At 45.0% G+C, this 5,835-nt stretch overlaps 1 pseudogene; it reads right to left on the minus strand.

Annotated features, from left to right (window-relative positions):
• Positions 1-5,275: 5,275 nt before the first annotated feature.
• On the minus strand, positions 5,276-5,393 carry LOC126471802 (5S ribosomal RNA; annotated as a pseudogene).
• Positions 5,394-5,835: the final 442 nt, after the last annotated feature.

Genomic DNA, 5,835 nt, shown 5'->3' on the forward strand with positions numbered 1-5,835 from the left:
ACAGGTGAGGGATCAGCCTCAATGCGGGCAGTATCCCGGGCAACCACAGTCGTAGTCCGATCGGGGGATGCGTGGGACGAGCTGGCCGTCCCCGACAAACCCCCATCCGGAACCCCACAGTGATGCCCACTGGCAACAGCCTCAAGCTGTGTGACCGAAGCCAACACTGCCTGAAGCTGGGAGCGAAGGGATGCCAACTCAGCCTGCATCCGAACATAGCAGTTGCAGTCCCTATCCATGCTAAAAACTGTTGTGCAAAGAAAGTCTGAACTAATCTACAGAGAGCGCAAACCAATCGACACAAAATTTAAACGGTTATTAAAATACAATATTGCCTAATTAATGCAGTAATGCTGCTATTTGCGCACTGCTGACACTGCTCGGCGGCGGAAGGAGACTACGCGATTTTACACTATTCAGGTACTAAAACGCGATGCTACATCTCTCAAATACTATAATACGCCCGAAATTTATGAATTAAACAATGCAAGTACCAAACACACGCAAATAAAGTAAGAATTGAACTATGTAACACAATAGTGAGCTAGGAGTATACGACTTGCTGCTGCAGCTGCTTATCCAACGGCGGCAGGGAGCACACTAATCGTCTTGTAGGGTTACGGAGCACTTATTTGTTATTGTTTCGAAATCGAGTTGAAAATAATAGTGCTGGACTGAAATATGAACTCAGATCTCCCTTTCGCAGTATCTGACCCTTTAGGGAGATGTAGCTCCATCGTTCCGCTTTTTTATCGACGTTCCAAACTCCTCAAGATCTCCAAGAAAACTACTTCTCTGGGGTCGAATCCTGGTCCGACACAAAACCTTTCTTCATTTCATATCAAGCTGAAACTGGCGTCCACTGACCTACAGGCGAAAAGTAATCGTGATTTCTTACGACTCTCCGTGCAGTGACAACAGAAAGGATTGGTGCCAGTTTTGACTACCAGTGAGAAACAGAACGTTTCATTGTATTATTTCAGGTCCAAAAATCCCACTCCCAGTGGTGAAACAGATTTCAGTAGTTAACTCCTCTTCGTGTGCAGTCGACGACGATGATATGAGTGAGGTTTGATTCTCAGACAGCATACAACTTTTTCGTCACGTTACTTCCAGTTCAAATATGCGCACACTCACTACTGCTGAAATGGAAATGAGCGTTTGGCGTCATTGGCCGGGAGGCCCCTCGCGGGGCAGGTCCGGCCGCCATATCGCAGGTCTTACTACATTCGGCGCCACATTGGGCGACCTGCACGCCGGATGGGGATGAAATGATGATGAACACAACACAACACCCAGTCCCCGAGCGGAGAAAATCTCCGACCCAGCCGGGAATCGAACCCGGGCCCAGAGGACGGCAATCCGTCACGCTGACCACTCAGCTACTGGGGCGGACACTGCTGAAATAAACCGATATTTAACGTATATTCGCGGGCAGAAAAAGACAGCGATAGTATCGGGAATAGTTCGAGTAGTCGGAAATTTTTTTACTGTGGTGAGATGGATTTCCGCGAACAACACATTATGAATACCGATTAGTGGGGAATAAGCGAAGGCTTGAAATTTGATTTTAAGGTCACTTTTATAAGTTTTTCCTGAATAACTCAAAAGCCGTGGGCTCCAGAGAAAACGTATCCCAGTACAAAATTTGACAACATTAAATTTCCGGCAGAAAGATCCTGTTTCCTTTTTTTCTGTAGCACTAATAGTTAGCGCGTAGCGAGCGGGATTATATGAAAATTTCGTGCGTGGTTTTTAAAGGTCAGATATAATATTGCGGGTTGCATAAAATAACGTCAGTGCGGGTAACTGACTCACCCTCTGTTTAGGCGTACCAGGCAAAATCTAATCATAGATGATCGAGTGTGGATCTGGATCCGGCTGCTTACGACTCCGTGCCCTGTGTCACTCCGTCGGTGTGTAAAATAGCGGATACCCTCCAGAAAATACCCAAAGCAGCGATTCCAGTCTGAAAGTGAAGAAGAACTTTGGCATATCGTCCACAGCGTTGCACTGGGTGTTGTGTGCTGTCCTTAGGTTAGTTAGGTTTAAGTAGTTCTAAGTTCTAGGGGACTGATGACCATAGATATTAAGTCCCATAGTGCTCAGAGCCATTTGAACCACAGCGTTGCACTCGGGTTCGATTCCCGGGACTGCCAGGAGTATTTCCTTATGGGAAGACAGGAATGGGGGTGCCCTCAATTTTGTGATACCAACTGAGGAGATACTTGAGTGAGAAGTAATGGTTCCAATGTCTGGGAAACTAACAACGGCCGGGAGAGCGGTATGCTGAGTCCGTGTCCAGCTATACGGCACCCAAATGACGCCATTTACAGAGGATGACAGGCGACCGCCCGCTACGGATTTGCCCGTCAAGTCTAGCGCTCGCATCTGGATTAATGGGCAAGCTGTAAACTTGTCAAGTGATTGGACTCCTTTCAGAGACAACCCAGCATGTCGTTCTTAACGGAACAAAACTGACAGAAGTCAAGCTAATTTCAGGAGCACCCCAAGGGAGTGTTTAGTGTCGTTATTACTCATCTAGTGCACAGCATTGGAGAGTTGTCGAGGCTACTCGTGGACAATGCTATTATCTACAGAAAGATTGCTATGCCAGAATGCTGTAGCCAGTTGCAGAGAATCGGCGATCGGCGTATGCACTGGCAGTTGACCATAAACATAAATGGAGTCCCAGGAGCTTTGGTCAATATCCCAGAACACGACAGGGATGGTAATTCGAAGGAAAAACTTGCTACAAACACGGGCTCTAAAATGCATACCTTAAGCGCTATGAGCACTTTTTCATCTGCGATACGGCAAAACACATCGCTTCTACTTGAAAAAGTGCTCATAGCTCTTAAGGTATGCGTATAGTGCCCATGTTTGCTAGATAATTTTCCATCGGTTTCGTCCACACTACCTACTTCCAACAAGTGAAAAGCAAAGAGCTTGCAGTATAAGAGATTTGTTTCACAGTATCGAAAATGAAGAAGTGCTCCCAGATCTTGAGGTATGCATTTTAGAGGCCATGTTTTCTAGACTTGTTTGTTTACTAGATTAGACATGTTTGCTTCAAATGATCGACCATGCTCCTGTTACACCATGTACAGGCGAAGAGATAACTGCTCTTCGATTATACTTTTTACGAAAAATACTTGGGAATTGCAATCATCGTAAAAGACCTAGGAGTAACCATCTAGATGGAAATACGGGAAAATGGTTACATCAAACAAGTAATAGGAAAAGCAGATGACAGAATCTTTACGACTTGTAATTCATCTACGAAAGTAGTGGCTTCCAAAAGACTTGTTTGACAAGTTATTGAGTGTTGTTCAACAGACTGTGACCCTTAAAAAGTTGAAGTAATGGAAGAGATACAGAAGACCCAAAAAACAGTGATGCGTTTCGTCTCGGGATCGTTTATTCGGCACGATAGCGTTATGGAGATGGTCAACAAACCACAGAGACAAATGTTACAATAGCGGCTTCATGTATCACGGATACGGCTACTGTCGAGATTCCGAGAGTTTACGTCCCAAGAAGAGATGGGAAACATCTTACTTCCTCCCACATAAATCTCACGAAGAATAACCATGACGACGTAATCAGATAAATCAAAGTTCGTATGGTGTTTTGCTGCAATCCTTTCCAACCATCAATTGTGAATGGAACAAGGAAGGGGAAAATGCTAAAAGTATTAAGGTAGCTTGCAGAGTAGAGATGTAAATATAAACAAAAACTAGCAATATCTAGGCTCTGTGCTTCAAAGTCTCTGTACACTACGCCGAAGCCAAACTACGAAAGAGAAAGTATTTTAGTGTGTCAACATCAAAGACGTGATTTTGCAGCAGAAAGTCAATGGGGACACTCGAAAGATGCAAATGAGACGTGATACGTTTATGCATTCAATTAAAGAGGTACAAGGGCTTGTCTCTAGTACTACTAAAATTATAGGAAATGGAAACGTCAGAGAAGCACAAAGTGGTACATTCGAGAAATTAACTAAGCGAACTATACGAAAGGCCGGATACTGTCTAAGGCATCCGTTGCATCACAAGTACTGTGGCCAATCACTGGACGATCCTTCGAAACGCGTTACTACTCGTTCTGCAGCTGCAAACACCCACTGACCCCTAGTATGAATAGAAAACGTCGCTTGGAGTAGGAGAAACAAAGTTGTCATTGGTCTGTGTAGCAGTGGAAGAAGGTTCCCACGGATTAATGAGTCGTAGTAGACGATACAGCACTCGGATGGACATCTATTCATCTGGTGAACGCCTGGCGAACTGTGTGTGTCGTGGCGAAAGTTAAACATGTTGTATGTGGTATGGCGACATGGAACTGTATTTTCTGCTTTTAGTTGGGATCATTAGATTTTCTAGACAAAAAGGCAGTACCTTCAGTAAACAGAATTCGTATTACTTGCAAAATAGTTACTTTCTGTGGTATCCACATAGACTGAAGTAGTGGAGATTCCCAAAAAAATAGTGATCACTGCCACTGCCACCGAGAAAGGTGAGGGTGGTACCATGCTGCCACCCGGCCATCCAGAGTTTCGATTCCGCTGATGTCCCCAGTCACACCAGGAGAATGGTGGAACGTTTCTTCTTAAAAGGAATGGCTTAGTTTTTTCCTTTCCTTATGCACTCGAGCTGATCAAAATGCGTGGGCTAGGAAGTTTCCTAATGGTTCTGCTACCTAAATCGGATTCTTTGAAATTCTCTGTGGTGTGAACATCTTCCCTTTCCGAAATCTGTGTGCTGTGTCTTAAGCATAATCGTATCGCCGATAAACCTGCCAACTGATATGTGTGTGTGTGTGTGTGTGTGTGTGTGTGTGTGTTTTTCCCAGAGTGTCGTCGACTTTATAATTTAATACAGCTTATTATTTTTATTTTGTATGGCTTATCCAGAGACGATAATAATGTGGATTGTAATGTTTTATACTTCCTGTCCGATTTTTAATTTCCCCGAGTACAGATTTAGCGTGACAAATAGCGATACATTCATTGCGACTCTCATGGTCAGTTCGTCGGACTATAGGTACCGGTGATAAAGGAAGACAAAACTCATCCCGAACAGGCCATGAAGGCCTAACGGTACTGACCGGCCGCCTTGTCATCCTCAACTCATAGGCGTCACTGGATGCGGATATGGAGGGGCATGTGGTCAGCACACCGCTCTCCCGGCCGTACGTCAGTTTCCGAGACCGCAGCCGCTACTTTTCAATCAAGTAGCTCCTCAGTTTGCCTCACGAGGGCTGAGTGCAGCCTGCTTGCCAACAGCGCTCGGCAGACCTGATGGTCACCCATCCAAATGCTAGCCTAGCCCCACAGCGCTTAACTTCGGTGATCTGGCGGGAACCGGTGTTACCACTGCGGCAAGGCCGTTGGCAAAGAAAGACAAAGGAAGGAAGATTAGAGTTTACCATCCAGTCAACGACAAGATCATCAAAGATGGAGTACAAGCTCAGACTGAGTGGACGAAACTGGCCGTGCACTTAACATAGTAGTCGTCCTGGCATTCTCTTGAAGTGATTTACGGAAATTATGGAAAAGTTAAATGTTAATGGCTAGACAAGGAAATGAACCCCAGTCCACCCGCTCAAGAGTTCATTTTCCTTAACCACAGTGTCATCACGCACAGCAACAACAGGAGCTTAGAGGGTGCGCAGTAATGTTGATCCACATTTGGGACTGCATTTTATATTTCCTTCCGGCTATGCTTATTTAGGGCTGTCATAGCCTCCCCTTGAGAGCTTAATGAAAATATCGGTGGACGATACTCGATTTCTTTCCTCATCCTTCACAAATCTGAACGTGTGTTCCATCTCTAA

Source organism: Schistocerca serialis, chromosome 3, assembly GCF_023864345.2.
Source record: "Schistocerca serialis cubense isolate TAMUIC-IGC-003099 chromosome 3, iqSchSeri2.2, whole genome shotgun sequence".
NCBI classification, from domain to species: Eukaryota; Metazoa; Arthropoda; class Insecta; order Orthoptera; family Acrididae; genus Schistocerca; species Schistocerca serialis.